This window comes from Leuciscus leuciscus, assembly GCF_965113295.1.
Source record: "Leuciscus leuciscus genome assembly, chromosome: 2".
NCBI lineage: Eukaryota > Metazoa > Chordata > Actinopteri > Cypriniformes > Leuciscidae > Leuciscus > Leuciscus leuciscus.
In genome coordinates this window covers 8,155,688-8,183,078 of record NC_138726.1, presented here as the reverse complement: position 1 = coordinate 8,183,078, position 27,391 = coordinate 8,155,688, and the positions used below count along the sequence as shown (strand labels likewise).

General features: G+C 39.0%; 1 protein-coding gene and 1 long non-coding RNA gene across 2 annotated transcripts in view; one reads left to right on the top strand and one right to left on the bottom strand.

The window, feature by feature from the left end:
* pmfbp1 (polyamine modulated factor 1 binding protein 1) overlaps positions 1–27,391 on the top strand; it is a 220,747-nt gene that overhangs the window by 83,720 nt on the left and 109,636 nt on the right. The gene's annotated exons all lie outside the window — the stretch shown is intronic.
* Positions 488–2,610, bottom strand: LOC309492389. The gene is made up of 2 exons (XR_014203523.1): positions 1,455–2,610; positions 488–1,325 (listed from the first exon to the last, which is right to left on the bottom strand). It is a non-coding gene; the product is annotated as an uncharacterized lncRNA (long non-coding RNA).

The window sequence follows — 27,391 nt, the reverse complement described above, 5'->3', positions numbered from 1 at the left end:
TTCACATGTGGACACCACACTAAACCTCTTAAGTTGTGCTGTCAATCAATAAACAAATTGACTATTAATTATGCTGCACAGATAATTTAATAGCAGTATAAGACAAAATTGTAATTATTTTCACACATGCACGACAAGTTCTTACTTTTGAGTGTTGCCTTTAGCTTAGTAAGACTATTACAGTTTTTTTCAATTGCTTAAGCACAATTTTGAAAACAGGGCCCGGTTTTTCAAAACCCTTCACACAATTAGCACAACACTACACCAAAGTAGCACAACACCTCAGATCATTTGCAAAATGAAACACTTTTGTCAAAACTATACAATGTCTTATAAAAACCTTATTTTGTTGTCATAACATAAACACAACCATCATATGGTCTGACTCTGTTTGAATCAGTTTAACACCCCTGTGCTCAACCTAAAACACTTTTAGCATTTACACAGAAAGTGTAAAAATAAATTCACCAACACCACATGACACCAATTGTGCAGACTGATGAAAATAATTTATTTTCATGTACTCAAGTCAGTCAATACTGAACAAATATTCATAAAACATTTTCCAGTTTTCATATATTATTACTGAACATACCATTGTACTCTAAGCTTACAGTAATACTGTAACAAATTACATATCCAGTTCAGTACCGAAAAAAAAACTAAAAAAAAAAAAACTAAACATCTCTCCGCCTAGCTGGATCTGGCCACAGGGCTTCGTCAACATCACAGGCTATATTTTCATTTGCAAGGCAACGTGGGAAGAATCTTTTTGAGTGACGAATCCACCCTTGTATGGATGCTGGTTCAATTTGATCACATGCTTCCTCCATAGCTTGAATGAGGGGCATCTGGACATAGGGCCGGAGATCATAAACCTTCCACCGCCATGTTGAGAAGAACTCCTCGATGGGGTTCAGGAAGGGGGAGTATGGTGGAAGGTATTGAACTGTGAATTGTGGGTGTTGTTGAAACCAGTTTTGGACCAGAGCAGAACGATGGAAAGCTACATTGTCCCAGATGACAATGTATTGCATCTGGTCCCTTTGGTTTGCTGCTGTGATGATATTGTGTAATCTGTCTAAAAATGTAAGAATGAGTTCAGTGTTGTAAGGACCCAAGTTGGCATGGCGGTGGAGGACCCCATTCTGTGTAATGGCAGCACAAAGGGTAATGTTACCCCCACGTTGCCCTGGTACATTGACAATAGCCCTGTGGCCGATGATGTTTCTTCCCCTTCTTCGTACTGTTGTCAGGTTAAATCCAGCCTCATCAATGTAAATAAACTCATGTGGGACTTCCTCCGCATCCATTTGCAAAACTCTCTGAAATACAGCAAAAGATCACATTGTGTAGATCAGTATACTGTAGGTCTGCTATACAGTAAAATTACATGTACAGTAAAAAGGTTATGTGTGCAGTACACAATACTACAGTCAGTGAACAAAACGTACCACCACATATTCACGCCGCAGGACTTTCACCCTGTCTGAATTTCTTTCAAATGGCACTTTATACAGTTGTTTCATCACAACTTGGTGTTTTTTAAGGATACGGGCTATTGTTGACAGAGAGACCTGTTGGACATTATTGAAAATTAGGTGATCATTGACAATATGGGCTTGAATTTCTCGAAGTCTGATTGCATTATTGGCCAAAACGAGGTTTATGATCTCTCTCTCTTGCTCCTGTGTGAATATGGGGCCCCTTCCTCCTTGGTGTTCACGACGTTCAATCCTATGTTGGCCAAACAAAATACACAGCTTACTGTAAAATGATACACAGGAATATATACAGTACCAAAATATAGAGTACATATACAGTACTGTTGATATAGTACATGCAGTAAGCAATGGATTTTCTGTTGACTGAAGAGAAGTTTCTCACCTGTGCTCTTGACGAAATGTCCGAACTATTGATGCCACTGTGTACCTGCTTAGGTTAGGCTGTACTCTCAATCCAGCCTCCCTCAGTGTTAGTCCGTGGTTTATTACATGGTCCACAATTGTAGCACGAATTTCATTACACAGATTTGGTTGTCTTCTTCTTTGTGCATGTCCTACCCCTCCTCCAGGTCTTCCTCTCCCTCTTCCTCTTCCTCTCCCTCTCCCTCTCCCTCTCCCTCTTCCTCTTCCTCTTCCTTGGCCTCTTCCTCCACCTGGTACTCTCTGGATTCCCCCTCTCATCCGCACTCTCCCTCTTCCTCTGACACCATCCATTTTTGTTGAAGACAGGTGAACTTACCTGTTGCCTTTTTATAGTGCTTTAACCTGATTGGTGTGTCTACAATTAAGCACCAGTGTGTGTGCACACCTGGTGCCTGTGTTTAACCAATTGGTTCATGGGTGTGCTCATTTGAAAGCCTTTGCTTTGAAATTGCAAGGAAATGACATCATGATAAATTTCTGTGTCAAATGCATACAAGTGTGTTTAGTGTTTTGCAAATCACTGTGTGTAATGTTTTGCAAAAAGTGTGAAGTTGACAATGTGCTTACAGTTGTGCAAATCTAGGCCGGTGTTTTGCTCCTTGAGTGTAAAGTTTTGCTAATTGTGGGAAAGTTCTAATTTTAGTGTGTAAGCAATTGAAAAAAACTGTAATTAATTAATTTTAAAAGAGATCATGTAACCAAATTTCAAATCTTAATTAATCTTAATTAATTTCACAGAACACATTCTTGCTTTTGTCTGTTTGTTTGTCAATATACACATTGATCATTGTGTCATTTGAGGATGTTTTTCCGGAAAAGTTTACATATGGATCAGGGGTAATATTTATTACATTCTTATTTTATTGCATTATTTTCTAATTATTAATTACGCTAACATATTATGGGTCAGATTTACTAAACAGGGCAAATTTTCATGAGAGCGCAGTTCCAAAAAAGTGCCGATAGGAGTGGAAAGTTTTGCGCGTGATCTACTGACGACGCACAAATTAAAGAACACAGACGCAGCCGGATCATTTCCATAATGATCAACGCAATCTACCAAGAGCAGCGCAAATTAGCCTCTGGTTTAAAGGGATACTCCACTTTAAAATGAAAATTCTGTCATCATATACTCACCCTCATGTTGTTTCAAACCTGTATGAATTTCTTTCTTCTGCTGAACAGAAAGGAAGATATTTAGAAGAATGTCAGTAACCAGACAGTTTCTGGTACCATTGACTTCCATAGTAGGAAAAAATATATACTATGGAAGTCAATGGGACCAGAAACTGTCTGGTTACTGACATTCTTCTAAATATCTTCCTTTCTGTTCAGCAGAAGAAAGAAATTCATACAGGTTTGAAACAACATGAGGGTGAGTATATGATGACAGAATTTTCATTTTAAAGTGGAGTATCCCTTTAAGACATGCTTTTTTGGGCGGTAAATAATGGTGCAAATACCAGTAAATTTAATAGCGCCAAGTTACCATAGTATTTTAAATACTGTCCAACCATAAATGTTGTGTCTGAAAGGGAAACTCCTAAAGACATGCAATCATGCAATCTTGCAATCTAAGCACATTACGGTCAGCCGCAAAATTAACCCTGTCCACGCCTTTTCAGTGCATTTTCACTGTGTCTTTTGTAAATCCATACAGTCAATGCCAAAAGAGGATCTGCGCTGGAGCAAGCTGTTAGTAAACCTGGCCCTAAATTGGCACCCATTGCTTAATAAATCGTTTAATATAAAGACAGTTAATTGTCTCTCTATTCTATTCATTCATACTGCTAAACTCATTCCTCAGGTGCCTTCAGCACATGTCTCTTATTCCTCACTCTCTCTGTTTGACTTGTGCAGGTTCTCAGAGCTTCAGCATCTCTGACAGCCTCCTCAGGATCAGTGCAAACATCGCAATTCAAATTACACCAGGAATCACTGACGAGCCTTGTGCTGTTTGTTTCTGCTTATTTTGACACGTGTAATGTTTTTATTTGTAGGCTGTGTGTATGAATAAGAAAAGGGTTTGTGAATCACACCAGCATCATTTGGTTTATCTGCATGAGTATATCCTCTCATCCGTCTCTCCTCTCGCCCTGTGAAGTCAGAGAGTTTGATTGTGCTGTTGATGAAGTCAGCTCTTGGCAGCCGATCCTTTTGTTCTCCATCGGCTAAGAGTGCCGGAGGTGTTTCAAAAGCAATAAAGAGTCATCAGACGAAGGAAAGCACTTAAAGGCAAAGCTAGACAATGCGATGGTTGTAGAAATTCTACTTTAGGGTTGGCGTTGCAACCAATATCAGCTTAGACACTTCATTTTATCAATGATCTTCAGATAAGAGGTATCTCGTAGAGGGTTCATATCATACATATCTTTTATCTTATTTTCCATGAAGTCTACTTATAGTGTTTGTAAAGGTCTTTGTTTTTATTTTTTTCACAACCATTTTCCACGCTCTCTATGACCCTTTGAATTAAGGGAGCCATTTTTAGCAACGATTGTGATATGACATTACACTAAAGTCTCTCTCCCTTTCTTCAGATCAAAATCTGTTGGACATACATGTATATTCCATAAAAACCCATAACATGAAATGTTTGTAATGTTTGCTAAATTGGCAAATGGCCTGCCATTGTAATGAAATAGGAATCGCAATCTTACCAATCAAGTTTGGAAGCATACTATATGGAGTTTGCCCAGCACAATCACTACCATTTTTGAACATGAAGGAATGTCACAACCCCTTAAACAGCAACAGCTGAAGACATTTAGAAATGTGTTACAAGTAAAATGAAAATTCAGAGTTGCTTGTCATAGAAGAGCAATAGGAAGACATGTAAGAATGTGTGACTCATTGATACAATTCACTTATTTTGTACATACATGTTTTTACATTGCACTTGTACTTGCATGTAATTACAGCTGTAATTACAGTTTTTATGAAATGCTAAAACACGTTTCTTGAAACCATCACTCACTTTCTCAAAACCTTAAACACAAAACCGCATTCACAGAACCTCTGATTCTTCTGGCAAAATCAAACAATTGCCTCAAAACCATTTTATCTGTTCTCAAAATCAAACAATGCTCTCAGACCATACACACAGCGAGTCAAAATTATAAACACTACAGTACAGATCATTCATTAGACACTACATCAAAAAATGGAGAACACAGAATCCAAAGGATGCAGTTACAGAAAAAAATGTATATTGTAACAAAGTAAACAAATTTTGCAATTACGTAAAAAAGTATAGTAATGACAACCTTACTGTAGGCCTATCGACTGTCTGTATATTTACCACTTGCATACTGTGAAAATACAGTGACCCAACTGCAAAAGCCAGAAGGGTTACAGTAAAAAACTCTAAATGAAAAGTATGTTACAGTAAAGTACACTCATAAGAGCTGTGCAACTGCAAAATCACGGTCAGTGAGAGAGATTTTATTCTGCTTCTGCATCATGTCTTCATGTTGGTCCGGCCGGAGGAGTTTCTCTACATCTCAGACAATGTCATCTCTGCAGGCAAGGGGAAAAACCCTAAAGCAGATCCAGCCTTGACAACATTCTCCACACCTTGCTCTTCCTCGTCCTCATCCTCTTCCTGCTCTTTCACCTCCTCTTATTCATCCTCTTCCTGCTCTCCCTCTTATATTGTTTCCATCCATTGTTGGTATCAACATTCAGTGCAACATTTTGAGTAAATTTTGGGACTCTGAACTGACTTGTATTATGTACAGTTGGTTTGGTCACATCATTAGAAATAAGTGTGAACAATTTTGAGTCATTGTGTGTAAACGATGACAACTGTGTTGCAGTTGTGTTTAACTTTCACCTACCTGTGTTTAGCATTTTGAAACGTAAGTGCATCACAGTGCAAAATGTGTTTTAGGGAGTGAGAATGTGTTTAGAGTGCATGAGATTTGCAAACAGTGTTTTAACTACCTGAACTTGTTTAATGTTTTACAGAAAGAGTGATTTATTCGACAAATTGGTTTAGACTATTGAGAATTTGGTTCAGAGAATGGGGTTTAGTGTTTTAGCAATTCAGAAAAACTGTAAATATTGAACCCATAAACCTACCAATACCATCAAACCTGTCCCTAACCTTCCCTGTATCCCACCTCAATAGCAGCACAAGTGTTTTTCAATAAAATATGAACACAATAAGTACATAGGCTAGTAGTTAAGGACACCTAATATAAAGTATGACCATTTTCTTTTTGTGGATAGTATTGACTTTTCCTAGTGCATTTTTTCCTACTGCTAAAATCTGTTTCTAAAAAGCTCAGTGAGAGCGTTCAGCTAGACAAAACATTCTTGTATAGTGTAGAAAACAGTATTTACTAAAAAGTAGAAAACACATGAAATTTTATATAACACATATTTCCATGGTGAACATGGAATGAAACAAAAACATCTAAGCATTTTGAGCAGTGTGGCTCACACAATGACAAAAACACTTTTTATTTTGGTGGCATTGGCCAATTTACTGACACAATAACTAGGTTTTGAAGGATGTATGAAATGTTTCGAGAGAGTTTCTACATTTTGAAGACATTCAATAGAGTTCTGATGTTCCAGCAAACAGTCGTGACAATTGAGCTTACAGTTTAGAGAATGTTAAAACAGTTTTGAAAAATGTGCCAAAGCGATTGAGAATTTTTTAACAAATAATAGTATTTTTTTTTTTTCTGTGTTGTGTGCCATTCAGAATTGAGAATGTATTTTAAAATCCAACTAAATTCCTGCATTTGAATCAAAATTGGATTAAGGTTAAAACTCTTTTTCATGAGGTTGTAAGGAACATCATAGATTTAGAAATTAACTGAAATTCAGTTGCTTGGTTAGTTGGATGGATGGATGGATGGATGGATGCCATATTGAATTTCTTTGAATTGCTGTCATTCCAATTCAGTTTCAAGTTCAAATTCACACTCATGTATTTTAATCTTACATTTTGTCCAGCCCTGATCTAAGTCCAAGTTAAAGAAGTGGGGAAAAAAATCACAATATATCCCAGGACAAAAAGTCACCCTGACTCCAAGACTGAAACACCTGTTTTTGAGTAAGCTGAGCAGAGGCCATTGCAGGATCCCAGCACGTGGATCAGATATGGGCCGGATTTATGCCGTTGAAGTGCTGACCATGACTGCTGGTCCTTTCTGGACCTGTAGGGCTTCATTAGAGCCGTTCGAGCAACTCTTCATCTCTAGTTTTGCTGGTCCCTTGCAGATTTTGTAATGTAGGTAATCATTACATCTGTCAGCAAGCGGTGTGGGTTATTTCAGCATTGAATCAAATATTATTTCTCAGAATTGGTTTGTTTAGTGAGGTAAGTTAAATGAGGCTTAGATTTGAGTGTTGATTTGGTGCGTCGTGTGTGTAGGGTGAGCAACCGAATTGTGAGAGTTTGTGTTCTGGCTGAGGACGTGATTGTGTTTTGATGAGGTCTCTGTGCCGCGTCCTGCTCTTCTCTTGTTGAGATGCTCGGCACCATGCGTCCCCTTCACTTTCCCAATTTGACCGCTGATGGGATCTTATACGGAATGTGGGAGAGTTTGAATTGCCAGCAATATACATAATGACCTCATTTCTCTTTTCCATCCATTTCTCCTCACCTCACTTTACCTCTCTGTTTTTACCTCTTCTACCTTTCATTTACCTTGAAATGGAATATCTCACTCAAACAGCTGATGTGTGTGTTTTTAATAGGAAGAGACATGGCATACAAAATGCACGTTTAAATACATGTGCTTAAATGCATGACATATAAGTTTCAATAGAAATGACATTAAAATATATTTTAGTTTTCCATAAATGCTTATCAGTACATTCAGCAGTACACTTGAACCATATTATACAATATAAGTATGAAATTACATATAATTATTTATGTGGGTTGACAAAAACTCCAAAGTTCAGCTAACTGCAATTGCTTAAATGTAAACTATAATATTTTGGCATTCATATATGTCAATTAACATGAAATGAATGGCTGAAAGTGTTAAATTCACTTTGCACTTTTAAAGTGTATTATTTATGTAATAAGTGTTATTTTTCAGAGTATGCCATAAGTGTACTTATGTTATGCCCTCCTTCAGATCTTCATCCTTGTATCTAGTGGTAACTCATTTTGAAAGTATAATATTAAAAGCAATACGCTAAGTCTATGATATAATGGCAGTGGAGCAGAAGTTACACACTTCATATGTTTTTTGGATCTTGCTGTGGGATGATTCTGAGAAATAGGCCTGTAGGCACCGGTCATACTTTCTGCTCCGTAGCTCATCACATCCAGAGCCAGAGTGGGGAATATTCATATCTATACATCATCTTCAGCAGCACTCTTTAAATTTGTATTTACTCCCTTCTATTTTTTCCACAGACACTGACTATTTATGGCATTACCACAGTCTATTGTTCCCTTAATACAAACGTGTTCAGCATTTGCCTCTGTGTATTTGGATAAACTGCTTTTTTTGCCCCCTCTCCCTCTGAGCAAACCAATCCTGATTTATTATTCATCAAGCAGACACTGTTCCAAATCTCCCTGCAGCAAAATGGAGGTGCGGTCGTGGCAGAGGAGGAAGGCATGAGACGGATAGTCACATGGACACGGCCGCTCCTCCAATTCCCATGTGAGTTGATGCTGGGTGACAATGGAATTCATTTCCTAAGAGCTGCCAGGTTTGCGTGTGTATGTGTGTGTATGCGCATCAGACGAGGCTGTTGTAATGAGCTCTGGCAGGAGCCTGCTTTAGTATTAAAGGCGCACATACATTTTTCCCCCTGTCTTCTCCACCTTTAGTGGGCTTCAGTGAACTGTTTACAGCTAGCAAAGGAGAGGCTGGAGTCTTGCCGAATTTAGCCATGCAGATTACTGCTTCCTTCCTCTCCATAGACCACTGAGTTCAGGATAGACCTCTGAGTTCTTTAATACCAGGAGACAGCTATCCGTCAGCATTCCCATTCATCTCATTTGAAGTTGCTTGGGTGGCCATTGACATTTTCAATTATTGTATTGTGCTTATGTTAATACATGATACATTTAATTTAGGCTGTACGATTCGTGAAGATGAAATTGCGATTTGTCAGATAGAAAATCTTTTGCTGTCCTTTTATTCTTCTTATTGTTATTTAGGGCTGTCAAAATTAACTTGGTAATTTGGGGATTATTTTTATTATTTTAACTCGTTAAATTTTTTAGCGCAATAAACACAGCATACATTTTTTCCTGGCATCTTCATACTTCTGTCATTCATTCAAGTGCTTTTCAAACATTCAAGCGCAATAAGACGCAAAAGAGAGCTCAAATATATATATATTGGCTCAATGTCTGAGAAGTGTCTCTCTGTGTTCACTCACCCAAAACGGCACACAGAAAGCTGCTCCAGACAGCGATCAGACAGAAAACACACACAATTATGTCGAATTGCCCGATATTGGTGAGTATCCTTGTAAGCACAGTCTTAAACAAGTTCAAAAGTCTCTTAAATGGCCGTAAAGAGTAGAGAACATCAGATGCATGTCAGATCCATGTCAAGTCTTAAAGCAACAGCAGCCTAATTTACCTGCTACTGTCTGTCATTAATGTTAATCAAACAACAAAAGATAAAGATAAAATCACTCACTGCTCTTGACTGAATCACTTTTGTAGCTTTTAATAAGGATAAATCTATATATTTTGGCAGAGCAGGTAAAAAATCATTACCGATAACGTTGAATGGCTATAATTACTCATTTCATCCCGAGAAACTGAGAACAATCCTTTTACATCAATGGCAGTATTGGTATCGGCAAAACTGGCTTTCATTCATAGTACTTAGTAAACAGATGGCATTAAGCAAATATTTAAAATGTACAATCTTTATGTTGTTTCTATTTCATTGTGAAATTATACAATACAAAAATGTAGTTATAATTAAAATGTTAATGTTTGATGTGATTAATCATGATTACAGAAAAAATTGCAATTAATTAAACAGCACATCATCATCATAATTATTATTAAATAAAATATTGAACAAAAAAAGTATTACTATTGTAATATTTCACTGTAAAATAAAAAAAATATGACATTTAAGAAACAGTACTGAGAAACTGTAAAATTATTATAATGATCATAATATTATTTATGATGATAATAAATATAATATTTTTGTCTGTCTTAACATTAAATCATGTAATTAATGTTTTTTTTTTTTTTTTTTTTTGGTAAGGAACCCTTAAAACTTCTCTTTTGTTGTTATAAGCAGGCGGTTAGAAGCAATTCTCATTCCAAGCTTGAGAAGATGGTTGGTGCATGTTGTGTTCCCATATACAAGTTATAAGCAACCTAAACTCATGTGGAACAGCAGATCATGAGCTGCTTGTGTCTAAAACAGTGTTGCGCTTCACTCTATAACACGCAGCGCACAACTGTATATTTATTTAAATTGTAGCCGTTGTAGATTAGATAAATGCACTGAGCCATATCACGGTTTAGAATTTATTTTGGAAATGACTTTTTTTTAACATTTCTGTGCACTGCCAATTTAGTGTCAGCTGGAGAATCTACACCAATGTACAGTACAGGTCAAAAGTTTGGAAACATTACTATTTGTAATGTTTTTGAAAGAAGTTTCTTCTGCTCATCAAGCCTGCATTTATTTGATCAAAAATACATATTTTTTTTATTATATTGTGATATATTATTGCAATTTAAAATAATTGGTTTTCAATTTATTATACTTTAAATTATCATTTATTTCTGTGATGCAAAGCTGAATTTTCAGGATCATTACTCCAGTCTATCACATGATCCTTTAGAAATCATTCTAATATGATGATTCATTTTCAAAGTTGGAAACAGTTCTGCTGCTTAATATTTTTTTCATAACCCGTGATACTTTTTTAGGATACTTTGATGAATAAAAAGTAAAACAATAAAAATTAAAATAAAATAAAAGAAGCACATTTTTTTTAAATAGAAATCTTTTGTAACAACGATATACACTACTGGTCAGTAATTTGGGGTCAGTAATTTTTTTTCTTTCTTTTTTTGAAATAAATCAATACTTTTATTCAGCAATGATGTATTAAATTGATAAAAAGTGATAGTAAAGAAGATTTATATTATTAGAAAATATTTTTTTATTTTGAATAAATGCAGTTCTTTTGAACCTTTTATTCATCAAATATATTAGGCAGCAGAACTGTTTTCAACACTCATAATAAATCAGAATATTAGAATGATTTCATGTGATAGATAGATGATCATGTGATAGACTGGATGTCACACGTGACACTGAAGACTGGAGTAATGATGCTGAAAATTCAGCTTTGCATCACAGGAATAAATTATTTTTTAAAGTATATTCAAATAGAAAACTCTTATTTTAAGTTGTAATAATATTTCACAATATTACTGTTTTTTGTTTCTGTATTTTTGGTCAAATAAACGCAGCCTTGATAAGCATTAGAGACTTCTTTGAAAAATATAAAAAAACGTAATGTGTCCAAACTTTTGACTTGTACTGTACCTCATAAAGACTATTTTCATTTGTGCAAAACTAAATGTGGAGTCCAAGCCCATAACAAGTCACTTACGGCCATCAGTTCCATACTTTAGGGTCACATCCCCGAGGACTTTCCCCGTCCTAATACTCATCAAATGATGTTAAACATGGTCCATTATTCATAATGGTGTGCCAGGACACATAAATGGGGCGGCCAAGGATTTGGTCCACTTGTCCGGTCCAGAAAAGGGCTGTAAAGGGGGCTCGCCGTGGGCAGGAGGTGTGACCACATGTCAGAGTGAAACTGTGAGGGCTGATGGAAGCTTTCTGAAAGTCATTGGTGGGAGGGGAAGGTCAGTAGGAGCGAGGAGGTGTGAAAGTGGAATAATGAAGTCGTGCTGTGCTGAGTTAGAGGGTCACAGTTCGGCATAAATAACCTCGCTGGCTAAATTGGATTTATTTGCCATTCAAAGGGCCACATAATCTTTCACACAAATGATCCACTTTTTGGATAGATGGAAGTTTGTGCCATCAGAGTGTGAAGAGAGTTTTCGACAGGATGCTTTCTCTTCCTCCTGCCAGGGGTAATCAGTGTGCGAGAATGGTCTTGTGGTGGAGATTCCCTGTGTCATTATGGCTGCCAGTTTATCCTAAGCCACCACAGCTGCTCTGCGCTGATTTCACATGCATTCTGTTGGGAATTACTATTGCACACAATCATCACATTGGATTAAAAGTTGTTGTGATTTTTAAGTACTCAACTCCTTTGCCAAAATCAATAGAGGAAGTCAATAGCTAACCGTACTCTTGCCACTATGCGGTTTTGCTAAGCGTGGCCAACTCACTTTACTATAGCACCTGCGCTACAGTCATGTGTCGACTAATCCTGGAAAACTCAAACACCGCTCTTTAATCTCACATCTGTCTTTATCCATTCAAGGTCTTTCCATTTTGATTTTCTGTTGGCAGACCTACCACACAAAAGCCTGAAACATGCAGGTATATGAATGCTAACGCTTTTACAGTACATGCTAATGTTTTATTCTTAAATGTGCCTGCAATTTCTGTAAGGAGAGCTAAAATGGACAAACTATATTTTATGGTTTTCTATTTTTGCTCAACTGCTGTCAAGGCGAAACAGTTGAAGAAAATCTGGATAAGCAAGTTAAAGTAGCTGTGGACATGCTAACTGGTTGACAGCTTTGAGGCAGAGGTACTCAAGAAAGCACTTTTGCACACACTTGCAATGTGTGGCCCAAGCATTTGCGTTTGCATAGTTGTTTGGCCATAAGCTAACATGGCCATCTCACTAGACCTTGCCTTCCAATGACTTCCATTCAAACACATGTGAGCATGGGAGATTGGAGACGCAAAGGAATGAGAAAAACTAGCAGTTTTACACACACATTTACATGCATACAATATGTATATATATATAAGTGTATGTATCTATATGTATATGTATGCATTCATAGATTTTGCACATTGAATTTTTTTTAATGAAATACAGAAAATAAAAATAGGATGTTCTATAGAGCTATTGAATCTTATAATTGATATAATAATCAATAATGAGGTTGTGTCCTTATCTGTAAATGTTAGTAAGTATCACAAGTATTTCTGAGTATCCGTTAAACTTTACAGACTTCAGTGATCGAGCGCCGGCTCGCACAGATACATCAAACAGATGGAGCACAATATAATAAGAGCCCAATCATTTTTTATTTTTCAAAACTGTTTCTTGTTAGATGTTAAATGTAAATTTAAAATTCAACATATAACACTAATTATTGTTTTTTGTTTTTTTTAGAGCAGTAACAGTAAAGGTACTATGGTAATGGAGTATTTATGTACTGTCTTCAGATGAGTGAATGTGTATTCCTTCTACCTTGTACCAGTTAAAAAAATTTATTTAGATATTTTAACTTCTACTTTCAAATTGTAATCAATTAGTTTAAATTTCAACTCCTTTTTATGTTTAATTGCACTTAGCATTCACTATATTTGTTTTCATTGCCTTAAAATTTCACATTGTTTTAGGGACAACCCTGGGTCAAAGCAGACTTTCTTTTGTTTGTGAGATGGGCTGAGTGCTATTGTTAATTGAGCAGCGCTAATAGCAAAGTGTCAAAGATGCACAAACATTCTCAGCTGAAGCCAGTCCATCAATAGGCTCTTTAGAATTATTTTTAGCTCATTCGATCTACCCATAGACAGATGCAACTTTTTCTCTCATTTGTGTAGGTGGCGGCGATAAAATGAATGTTTGGCCCAATGTCAGGAGTGAGAATAACCACGCAATGTGATACTCAGCAAACAGAGTTAATGGTGAGTGCTCAGTGGAGCAAGCAGAGCGAGTGGGTGGCAGGGTTACAGAATGGAAAACTGATTAGATGACTTTTCGCTTGCATTTTTTAAGGTGAATGCCTAAAGAAATGGGCAAAGTCTCCAACTTCTGTCAAATTCTGGTGCCAGAGTGGAGGAAAGGTGGACCTATTTAAGGTTGCAGCTTTGAAAATGCTGTTCATGTTCCTTCTTTCTTATTCTCTCTCTCGTTTTCTCTGTTACTGTCTCAGCTGTTCACACACACACATAGATACGCCCATGTCGAGGGATGAAATAAGCTGCTGTGTGCTGTAAGACAGGTGTCAGCGTGTCCTCTTCGGCAGCCATAAAAGTTAATTAAAGAAGAGGAAGGTTTATTGTGCTCCAGCACAGATGCAGGACTGCTGCTTAATAACAGCCTGTCCTGGATCCGCTGTCAAGACAAGCAGCCCAGCTGAATAATACACCACTGTCTGTTATTTGCTGCTCTTCAAAAAAAAAAAAACTTATAACGTGAGATATTATTATTTATTAAATAACCTGTGTAAATATCTGTGAATAAAGTGAATTTATGTATGTATTTATTTATCTTAATTTTTTCATTTCATTTGTAGGCCTTTTTTTTACTTACCGGGACATAAACCACATCGCCATGACTCAACAGCTGTATTCTAAAACCTAGTGGGCTGCCTTGCTTTTTACAGTATACATAGGCAGCTGTCTTCTAAAGCACCCTTACCAAAATAGACATTGTGAGGTTATTGACAAACTTTTTATAAACGCACAAAACACACAGGATACACGAGTCAAAATTGATTCTTAATACAGTTTGAATTTAGCATGTTGCATTTCAAAGTTTCAGTTAGTGCCCTTTGATTAATAATTTTTTACATTTTTATGAAAATGTGTATATTTATTATTGGCATTACTTTCACCTCGCTACCATATTTTTGCTTGTGTCGGTTAATTCTGAAATTGCCTACCCTGTCACAAGGTGGCTGTAAAAATATCGCACAAAGACAAAGAACTCACGAAAATATTCTTTAATAAAATGTATCCATATAATACAGAGCAGAATCACTGGAGAAACACAACCACTGCACGGATACAACACGGAACAAAGAACTGAATGAACTGAGGGCTAATATGCACACAGAGATTAACGTAACAAGGAACACCTATGTAACTTAATCAATGACCATGGAGACAAACTAGCAAGGGAAACAGTGGCAAACAGGATCTGAACACAATGAAAATTAAACCAAAACTGACTATACATGTTACAATATGCCCCCCTCCCTGAAAGGTGCATCCTCGCGCCGTAACAGTCCAACTAAGAATGGAGGGTGAGGGCTCTGGAGGAGGACGCAGAGCAGGTGGAAGGCAGGAAAACAGGGGAGATGACAAATGGAGAGACCAGGGGGGCAAAGATGGCGGGATAGGCCAGGGTGGAGACGGGAGCAGAAGGAGTCCGACGGAAACCCAGAGTGCAGCCCGGAAGGAGGCCCATGGCGATGTCGAGGGAGGGAGGAAGGAGCCATGGAGGAGAAGCCCTCAATGATACCATGGGGACGGACAATGGAAACAGAGCCAAAGGTGGTGGAGCCCTGAAGATCGAGGGAGCCCAGTGGAGCCTTAAGCCCGATGGTTCCAGTTGGAGCCGAGGGAGGGAGGAAGCAAGGCGGAGGAGTTAGGGCAACGGACTGAGGTGAAGTGACGGGAACAGCGGCTGGAGGCGGAGCCAGGGTGTCTTCTTGACTTGGCGGAGCTGGAGACATAGGCAGATCCACACAGAGAGAAGTCAATGGGCTGAAGGAAACCAGTGGAGGCGGGGCTGAGGAACTGGCTGATTTTGGATGAGGAGGCGGGAGAGGGAGGCTGGGAGGGAAATCTGGGAATACAGGAGACTCTGAGCTGGGCTGGACCAGCGGGGGCACAAGTGAGTTTGTGCTCGGCGGGACCAGCGGGGACACAGGAGAGTTCATGCTTGGTGGGACCAGATGGAGCGGCAGAAACTTCCAAATTTCATCATCCAAATTCTCAAAATAATGATGTATGTGCTGGTGAATAATGGATCTGATTTCACCATCTGCGCCGCGGAAGACACCAGCCCCACTCCAGATCCAGAGCACAGTCAGCAATCACTACGCTGCATGGAGTGTATACCAGTGCCCACCGTAGATGGAGAGCTCAAGCGAGCCAGGATGTACAGTATGAGTCATATCCTGAAGGGAAGACTGAGCCAATCGTCACCCCTGGAGCCTGAGCGTCTGACCAGGTGCGTGAGCTGGCAACACCATATGATGCCGTGTGAGAACTCGTGGAGTTCGAGGGCCCCACCCACACTCCAGCCACTGAGGGTGAGTTGCCGCTGGCCTCTGCAATGTTTATATATTTAGAATAGGAAGTTTGTATGTTTTCTCCCGTCCCCAATGTTCCCAGCCAGTTTAAAGTCTCCTGTTCCCCTGCTGGTTTCAACCAGCTTAAAGTCTCCTGTGTCCCTGCTGGTTCTGCCCAGCTCGAAGTCTCCTGTGTCACCGCTGGTTACGTACAGCTCGAAGTTTCCTGTGTCCACAGAGTTGCCGTCCAGCCTCCCTCTCCCGCCTCCTCTTCCATTATCAGCCAGTTTCTCATCCCCGCCTCCACTGGTCCCCTTCAGCACCTCGACTTCTCCTTTAATGCCACTCTGTGTTTATCTGCCTAGGGCCTTCCAGTCTTTAGCTCTGTCTAGTCAAGAGGATCCTCCGGCTCTGCCTCCAGCCGCTGATCCTGTCACTCAGTCCATCGGTCCATCGACCTTTCAGCTCTGCCTTGACTCCTCCCTCCCTTGGCTCTACCAGATACCATCGTCCTTGCGGCTCCACAGGGCTCCCATGTCCCTCCGGCTCCACCTTGGTCAGGCATCACCCTGTCTGTGCAACGGACTAACAAGCCGTCCGCTGCACTCCGTCTCTCCACCCCTTTGTCTCTGCCTTCCCTCTGGTTCTGTCTTAGTCCTCTGTCCCACCGGCTCCACCTCAGTCCTCAGGCACCCTCACTCCACCTCAGACTCTCGTCGCTGCGGCTCCCCCTCGGCCTCCAGGACCATCTGTGTTGCCCGGTCCCGTCTGCTCTCCGTCTGCGCCCAGGGCTTCACTACCATTGGCTTCGTCTCCGTCCGTCGTTTCCTGGGTGTTCCTGGGTCGACTCCACAGTGGGCTTTCACCCTGGCTGCTCCTGGCTCCTCCCATCCTCCACTCCTCCATGGACTCCTTTTTCAGTGACCAAATAGAACAAAGTAAAAAGTCTTTGCATTGACTTGTACCTATACTTTAAAGTGGACTCAAACTTCTTTTTTTTTTGTTTATTATAATATATTATTATAATACATAAGTATATTAATTATTTTACTTTACATTATAGTAAAACTACATTACTGTACCGGTCATCAGCTGGAGTGCCCTTGAGAGACTATCTGACTCCACATCAGATTATCATTATTCACTCACAACTACATTTCCCATAATTCAGTGCCCGGACTCATCATCCCTGATTATCACATTCACCTGTGTATCATTATATTGTTTAGTTCACCCCATATAAGCTTGGTTCACCTCATCATTCCCTGCGAAGTTTTGTACATTATTCCACTGCATTTCTGAGCGTTTCCTTTGTTGTCATTGTTCTTGGTTCTTGATCTCTGCCCGTGTCCTGTTTTTCCCGTTCCTGCCTCACCCTCTGGATTTGTCCGTTTGTTTGGATTGCCTGCCTGTGTATGACCTTTGCCTGGATTCTGATTCTGATTTTGATTTACTTTAATAAATCCTCAACCTTCGTGTCTCAGAGCAGTTCATAACAATTACGGATGTCTTAATTTCTCCTGCAAGAGTTAAACTTACAAGCTTTTATTTAATCGGAAAATTGCATTTTCTGTAAAAAAACAGGTGTACAAACCTGAATGCAGCTGTCCTGCAATCCTGTTGGAACATGTTGGCAATTATGTGAATGTGAAAATACAGTAACCTGGTGCATGTTGCGTTCCCAGATGCAGCAAAACAAACTGTATACTTATTTCATTTAATTACAGCCTTTTGCGTAGGGTTGCCAGAGTCTAGGTAATTAATGGGAAACACTGGACTGGATCTACTACTAACTACAATAAAGGATAATACTTAAAGTAAAAAACTGTTACGTATTTACTGACAGATAACTGGAGAATTCAAAGTGACATAATCTCAGACATCATTTTCAGCAAACGCTTAAAGATCTCACAAAGTCTCTGATATTTTTAAGAGAAATCTGAATTCAATGCAGATTTTTAGGGGGTCTGAGATGAAAGAGTGTGGGTGGTGTGGGGTGGGGGGGGGGTCTAAACAGGTCTATCAGCGCCTATGCATGAAAGAGTGGATGTCATCCCATTTTGCTTTATGTCCAGATTCAGTTTTAATTAGCAGGGCTCAGCTGCAGTGTGCTGCAGTGGATGTGAGTGAGAGAAACAAAGAAAAGATAAAGCTAGAGAGCGGGAGAAAAGGAGGGAGGGAGGCAGAGGGTAACAGTCCAGCAGTAAAGGATGCATTAAGCAATTAAAGTTAGGGAGCGCAAGAATGAAGTGAAGCGATGATTTCTTTTTCAGTAATTGCCTGGTGATCACAAGGGAGTCAGGCATAGGAAAGAAGGCAGCAATATACTGTGCATCAGCATTTTATATTGACAGTCTTTAATACACACACACACACACACACACACACAAATACGGTCCTTTTTTTCCTCCTAGTCACACAGAAACCACCTTTCTGTCTGTGTGCCTTCATATACTCTTATACTAATAAGTCTTATATGTCAACCTATGTGAATGAACACACAAACATATCTTATGCATGCATTTGACATTGTCTAATTATGTATGTATAAATATTTGATGAAGAACACAGGCATTCTCAGTTTACTGTATTAGTCAGTGTGAATGGTGGGATTATATGATCAGCGCTCAGACTGGCTCATCTATGATTTATCTGGTGGCTGTGGCGGAGCTCGGCTTGCTTTCCTGCCTGCTTTCAAAGCATTTGTCTCGCCTGTCTGCGCCAGATAAGATAGAGGAAATTCTCCAGTCAGGATGCAACAAGATGAGAGCGGAAGAATAGGAGAGATGGAGAGAAAGGGGCCAGAGGAGAAGTGTAACCTTTTGTTTGTCGCTGGTATGAATAGTGCAGCAGGGCACAGGGCTGTGATTAATGCTAATGTATGCAGTTCGGTGCGGGCAAGGCCTCCTGGACACTGATTACCTATAGTGGAAGTGTGGAGGGGGAGAGAGGGAGGGTGGCCTGGCTGGCCATCTTATTTCGGTTAATACGTTGCAGCATGCAACACACAAAGCGTTGAAGAGGCAGGAGATAATCAAGAGCCCAGCCCATGGGGACATGCCAGAGATTGGACAGCACAAGGAGCAAAGGCAAACTAAAGCCAGATGGAACACAATTTATTCCTTTATTATTATGTATCCCCACTGAAGTATTGAGGAAAAACATGAATTATGGGTTAAATAAGTCATTTTTCCAGTTTTACACTGAAATAAATGTATAGTTGTGTTTAAAATGTTTAGATCACATAATCAACAAAATGCAATTTTAAAATAAATTGTTGTTTTTTCTCAATTTTCTCAGACACTTCTGCCTGCGGAAGTTATAGTTGCAGAATAAGTATTTAGTGTATATATATAAATATATACCAAAGTTTGGGGTCACAACTTTTACTAATTATAAAATGTTTTTATTTTTTTAAGTAGTACTAGTAAGTAGTTGTTTACAATATAACCACTTCATTTTTGTTAACATTTTTGCAATCCATGTGATATTTTTTTTTTTACATTTTGTGATTTTATTGGTATATATTATAGTTTATAGTTTATTTCTACTGTTGCAAAGGAGAGGTGCACCACTTGTCCCACCACCCTCCCCAGTTCCACCTGTATAGCTCTGCTACGGGTAATTTATGTACACTATATTGTACAGCAGCAGCATGTCTTACTTGCTCACAGTGGCGTGTCGTGTATGTATGGGCAGTAAGTCCCGTACTTGCTCTGCAGCAGCAGCGTAGCAGATCTAGTCCACCAAGACCAAATACCATCAACATTGTCATAACCATTACCATGCCAAACACTCAGAATAAGAATAAGATTTCAAAGGCATACTTTGGAGCATTTTGTAATTTGGTCAATTCACAGCCTTTAATGCGAACACCACAACATGTCATTGTGTTTCTGTATTTAAAACAAACAAATGCAGCTTTATTCACTTACGTTGAAGGACATGGAGTCTTTACTGCTGATTATCGTTTCATGAAATGATGCTCAGAATTAGAATTAGGCTAATTTGATTTATTACTGCTCTGAGAAATGCCAGACCTCTCTGACTGTTTGAGATGCTTGTCAGGGGTCAAACGGAACAATGAGCTGGATTGAACTGCTCATCTGAAAAGTTCAGTTTGGTTCAGTGGATTAAATGTACTGTGGTAAGGTTGGTCCAGAGCAGAAGACCTTTAGATATACCCAAAGAATGAGTTCAATATGCAAGGAAACCGCCACATTTCTTAGTGGCATTAGAGATACAGTACGAGCATTGGAACGGAAAAAGAAAGGTCTCAAGGCACATCTATTAAAATTTGAACTTATTTTAAAGGTAGGGTAGGCACTTTTTATTATACTGGTTGAAACTCTCTTCACATCCTGATACCAACCAATAATAGAAGTGGTCTAAATATTAAAACATATATCTTCTGTAGAAGTCACAGGACCAAAACATTTTCGTCCAGGCAGGTAGGACACTGGACCGAATGTAATGATACTATGGCCTATCTGCCTATCAACTTATGTATTTTGCATACCTCCACACACCTGCTCGCGCAGACATCACTCGTCATCAGCACGTTATGTAAGTCTATGCAGAGTTGTAGACAGACAGTCACCGAGTGCCAACAGCAAACAGCAGCCGCCTTTTACAGTTCCTCCTGAACCAAAACAACGATCTTATGCTATGTTTATGTCATGTCATAATCGTAATTACGAGATGGCAACCTGTGACGTTCTACCCGAAGCTGTTCACGTCCTCAGACTCAGATTTATGCGTTTCTATGTCAACACTATCAACGACGAAATTAAGCAGCAGTCAGGTGGTATAACTAGAGCTCTGTAAGATGTTTACGTTCATTATTATTGTAATGTTAAATGCTTTGAGACATGAGGTCATTTAAAGCCATCTCTCGTCCTGTGACACTTTGCAGACTCTGCTGTTCACGTTCATGTGTTTTGAAGGAGGCGTGGCTTTGCTGACGCTCTGAAGGGAGGGTGGGATCGTATGATTTCAAAGCTAGCTCACTATTGCTAGCCTGTCGGAAATACCCTACCCAACCTTTAACTTCACTAAAAAAATAAAAAGTCAAGGCCTAAATTTAAGATTTATGTATTTGAATTGCAACGTTTCCATCCATTTGGATAAACAATTTTAACATACACTAATAAACTTAAAGGTACAATATGTAAGAATTTTGCATTAAAATATCCCAAAATCTCAAGGCCAGTGTTATATATTTTGTTAAGTTGATTACTTACAATATCCCAAATGTTTCCAACTATTTTTAAATAATGAGAAAATTGCGATTTTAACCAAGGAAACGGGGCGTTAGAGCAGGGGGGAGCTGGGAGTCGCCAGTCAATTGCGTCATATCTGCGTTACCCGGGAGTCCTGGACAAATGCGGAAGTTGTAGGCCTAGTTGTAGCATCTATCAAGCAACAAACGTTAGCTTGTTTCGTGCTGTCGTTATGGAGCACAATTATTATTTACTGATTGCAGCTGGTTCTGTCGACAAAGCATGCTTCATTTTATATTTTCCAAATGTAGCATTCGGTAATAGTTATGTTTATGCAAGGAAAGTATTATTGCTTTAGGTTTGTGTTTAGTTTATTGACATTGTTTATCACGTCTGGTGTTTATGGCCATGTAAATAAATATAGCATGTGTTATACATAAAGATTAATCAGTATTTTGGCAAATGATGTGGGCATGTTCGAATGTACTTTTACAACAATTGTTTAGAACACGTAAAACTGTGCAGCGTTATCACAACAATGAATTCAACAAATACAGTAACATCTATGATAGATGTTTAGTATTAAACCTTACTTTTCTTGCTGTTAATTCATTTTAATGAAATAAAAGTGTGATGAGGTTCAAGAGTCAGGAAGAAGACGGGTCGGCGTGACTGAGACTCGTACTTTATTAAAATAAAACAAAACAAACAAAAGTCGCGCACAACGGGCATTCACCGTGGCGACGGCACAAAACAGTTAAAAAATGAGAGCTCGGATCCACCGGTTTTCTTTCTCTGCGTCCAATTTTCTCTCCAGTCTCTGATTCCAGCACGGTCTCTCCACGCCAATAATACTGCAAAAAGACACAGGTGTTCGTCATTTGCACTTGACCTACTTACGTCCCGCTCATCTTGTTTCTATCTCTCCCGTTACAGACCGCGCTGAACCACGCCCCCCCACTCCACAAAAAGCATGTCATTAAGCGCAACATTTATAAAAATAGAACATCCATGAACATGATTTTTTTGATTCCCGTCTGACTGATTTACATCCACGGTGGAGTTGAAAACAACAGTTCCCATCATTCTACGCTCCTTTACATCGTCATCAAGCTACGCCGTTGTTGTTGTATGGAATGTAGCGCCCTCTAGCGGCAGAAAATGTTGCATATTGTACCTTTAATGCAATGCATATTGTCCGTCATACTCTATGTAAATGAAATGGGTAAGATTTCTGTAATAGTAGTAATAAACTACTTTTATTGTGCATTTTTAAATGCACAATAACCTGGGCTGCGTTTCCCAAAAGCATCGTAAGCCTAAGAAGTTCATAAAAACGATCGTACGACTGATCTTAATATTATGGTCTGTTTCCCAAAAGCATCGTAACTTAAGTAGCACTTGAAAATCATCGTAGATCTACGAGTGCTCTGGAGTAATCGTAAATCTCCATCGTAAGAAGACAGATTTATGAGGTCACCTGCAGGACAACCGGCAGATTACACTTTTATCTAGATTTAACAGATTACACTGCAAAGTGAGTACAAATATATGGTTTTGATTTTACTTTTTTATTGTACACTTATTGTACTTGTTTTTTGTTTAAATGAATGTATAAATTAAATAATAAAAAAGGGAAGAAAAAAATACACATCTAAATTAAATGAATGAACAACAAAAAAAATCATAAAAGAACGAAGTAATGTGGGCAAAATGCTTCAAAGATTGGGCAAAATATGGATAAAAAAAAAAAAAGAAATCTGTCAATGACTTGCTGATGTGCACGAAAACCAGCCATGTATTGGGCATTTCTTGCAGACCACCTTCCCTGATCTTTGAACACCCCGGGTTGCAGTTAGTTTGCAATGTCCACCCAGATGTTTTGTTTTTCCTTAAAATCTCCTCTAAAATTAGGCCTACATTAATTTCATCTTTTTTGAAAGGTACAGTGGGTACGGAAAGTATTCAGACCCCCTTCAATTTTTCACTCTTTGTTATATTGCAGCCATTTGCTAAAATCATTTAAGTTAATTTTTTTTCCTCATTATTGTACACACAGCACCCCATATTGACAGAAAAACACAGAATTGTTGACATTTTTGCACATTTATTAAAAAAGAAAAACTGAAATATCACATGGTCCTAAGTATTCAGACCCTTTGCTCAGTATTTAGTAGAAGCACCCTTTTGATCTAATACAGCCATGAGTCTTTTTGGGAAAGATGCAACAAGTTTTTCACACCTGGATTTGGGAATCCTCTGCCATTCCTCCTTGCAGATCCTCTCCAGTTCTGTCAGGTTGGCTGGTCAGCCATTTTCAGGTCTCTCCAGAGATGCTCAATTGGGTTTAAGTCAGGGCTCTGGCTGGGCCATTCAAGAACAGTCACGGAGTTGTTGTGAAGCCACTCCTTCGTTATTTTAGCTGTGTGCTTAGGGTCATTGTCTTGTTGGAAGGTGAACCTTCGGCCCAGTCTGAGGTCCAGAGCACTCTGGAGAAGGTTTTCGTCCAGGATATCCCTGTACTTGGCCGCATTCATCTTTCCCTCGATTGCAACCAGTCGTCCTGTCCCTGCAGCTGAAAAACACCCCCACAGCATGATGCTGCCACCACCATGCTTCACTGTTGAGACTGTATACGCTGATTTCACGCAGCCGTTATTTTGAAATCGAAAGCGAGGCTCCGGTGGGAAGAAAACCGGAAGTGTCGCCTTTAATCACAGGAGAGTCGTGAATGCGATGGCGTATTGTTGTGTTTAATGATGTTGTGTCAATTCTAAAACTGTACATACATTTCTTTCATTCTTTAGACTATATACAGTGAAATTAATTTCTAAATAAAATATTTTTTTTATATATAATTCAGAAAGTAAAAAAAGAAGCAGGAATGAGATATACATATCCTATATTGGATATTAACATCCAATAGTGTAAATCGCGGCAGCAGCTTCAGGTTGGTAGTCCAAGGCATTGTTGTTTACGGGGTTCTTACCACCGGAGCCTCACTTTCGATTTCAAAATGGCGGCTGCGTGAAATCAGCGTATTGGACAGGTGATGAGCAGTGCCTGGTTTTCTCCACACATACCGCTTAGAATTAAGGCCAAAAAGTTCTATCTTGGTCTCATCAGACCAGAGAATCTTATTTATCACCATCTTGGAGTCCTTCAGGTGTGCTTTCATGTGTCTTGCACTGAGGAGAGGCTTCCGTCGGGCCACTCTGCCATAAAGCCCCGACTGGTGGATGGCTGCAGTGATGGTTGACTTACTACAACTTTCTCCTATCTCCTGACTGCATCTCTGGAGCTCAGCCACAGTGATCTTCGGGTTCTTCTTTACCTCTCTCACCAAGGCTCTTCTCCCCGATAGCTCAGTTTGGCCGGACGGCCAGCTCTAGGAAGGGTTCTGGTCGTCCCAAACGTCTTCCATTTAAGGATTATGGAGGCCACTGTGCTCTTAGGAACCTTAAGTGCAGCAGAAATTTTTTTGTAACCTTGGCCAGATCTGTGCCTTGCCACAATTCTGTCTCTGAGCTCTTCAGGCAGTTCCTTTGACCTCATGATTCTCATTTGCTCTGACATGCACTGTGAGCTGTAAGGTCTTATATAGACAGGTGTGTGGCTTTCCTAATCAAGTCCAATCAGTATAATCAAACACAGCTGGACTCAAATGAAGGTGTAGAACCATCTCAAGGATGATCAGAAGAAATGGACAGCACCTGAGTTAAATATATGAGTGTCACAGTGAGTGTTTTGTTCATACATTTTGTCAGTAGGCTATCTCCGCCTGAATGTAGACTTTAGACTTGTCTTGATTGCTAATCCACAGATGATGATTATTAGGTTAAACCTGATAATTAAGGCTAAACGTTCAGAATACGATTCCATATAAGGTTATATTTCAGCACTTCACGAATGGACAGCGACTCTTAAGTAGCACGTAAAACGCGTTCTCGCGCGTTCATGTTAAGTGCATTTTTGGGAAACGCTCGTGGAATTGCTGCGAGCGTTCGTAACCTTGCACGTAGAGAGCGCTCTTAAGAGCTAAGATACATCGTTATCGGGAAACCCGGCCCTGGTTGATATATTTATCATCAATACATCCAATTAGTTTCAGTCTACATTTTAACTAATTGCTTGTTCCACAGCTAGCCATATTTTAACCATGTTCATACTTTTTTAACTGAATAAATGTAATTGTTTTTACAATGAGCAGATTAATGCTGATTCTAAGCAATTTTAATAAATCCATTTTGAAAATAGATTTTTTTTGAGTGTCAAAATCGTACCTGTTATATCTATTTACTGTATGACTGACACACGTGTCCTAAATGTGTGCAAAACGCTGCTGTAAGACATGAGACACAAGCACAACAGTCAACAACGTCCATCTAGCACGTTTATGTAGAAAAACAATGGAAAAATTGTGCAATGGAATGCAAAAACTTCTTAGATAATTTTTTCTTCCAATAAACGTTATAATTTTATATTTCAGCCACGTGTGTAAATATATTAATATAATAACTTGTTCTTATGTGGTAGAAATAATAAACTTACTCCTACACATCAACCTCGGGGAGATTTAGAATCTATTGATGTGTATAAAAAATTGGTTGGAGTTTTAATGGCAAACTTTAGTTTAGAAAAAAAGGAAGAAAGGTTTTGGATGATATGTTTTTGGCCACATTGTGCCAATAAGGACAGAATTTACACTGAGCACGGGCTGTGCATTCCCATCTACAGGGAAATGCGAGGTCATAAAAAAAACAAAAAAACATTCTCCTGCTGTATGGAGAAGGCCTAAGCTCTCTCTGCAATCAGCCTGTGTGACCTTTCCCCTCTACAGAAGAGCACTCTGGGTCACATTAATGCATTCATTAATGCATTTCCATGAACTTATTGCAAACCAATTGCCGAATGGTGAGAAGACTGGAGACCCACACAACCCCAGAGAAAAGGGGAAAGGGAAAGAGAGTGACAGAGATAGATTGTGCTCCCCTCCCCGTTTGTGAGATGGAGCAGTAAAGTGCTGTCTGGCAGACGAAGAGCTCGTTTGGTGGAGTGTGCCACTAGGGAACGTGAGGCTGGGGCTATGAACTTAATGAAGTTTGACTAAAGTCATCAGCGTCTGAGTATCAGGATCTCAGAGACACAGAAAGCAGATGCGAAGGGGGGAAAAAAGTCGAAACTTTCCAAAGGAAGCGGCTCACTTAGAGGTCATTACTGTTCTACAGGAAGTCCCATGTGAATGGAGAAGGGGTAACAGAGAGAGGAGGGTTGTGGGGTTGCAACCCACCTGCTTGATCCTCCTTCCCTTTTTATATGTTTTTCTTCTTTAGTGAGGAGAAAAGTGCGGAGCCCTGCAAATGACATGCAGGAAACAAATATGTATACCGTGGCCCCAAATTAACAGTTTCTATGACTCAATACATCAGCACGTTTTACTTATTCGTTCTCTCGTTTTAAGTCAATTGTGTGCATGCTATAATAATTAGTTCCCTCTGCATTAAGTGTATTTTATTATTTCTATTTAATTTCAGATTTTTTAAACGTATGAGTTTAAACGAATGAGTAACAAATGATCAATTGTAAAACTATTACCAGTTGTAAAGCTGCTGCCATTTTGGTTGTTTCAGAGTTTCAAGTTTTAAGTCAGAGTTTTCATACAATTCCACGTTTCCAACTTACACTCAAAATGTATTTTGTTCCGTGCACTTATCAAATTGTGTTTTCAACACGATTAAAATGTATACAGCAAGAATAGAGCATGTTTTATTGAACAAATTGGTAGTACTTTACAAACAAAGTCCTATTAGTTAACAATTAGCTAATGCATTAAACAATTAGCATTACATTTATTACAGAATGTATTCATCTTTGTCGACATTAGTTAATAAACATACTGTTCATTGTTAGTTCAAGTTAGCTCATGTCCATAAATAATATTAAAAGATACAACTTTTGATTTTAATAATGTGTTTATAAATGTTGAAATAATATTATCTAGCATAAATAAATAGAAGTGCTTTTCACTGTTAGTTCATGTTAACGTGATCATGTTGACCATATAACTAATGTTAACA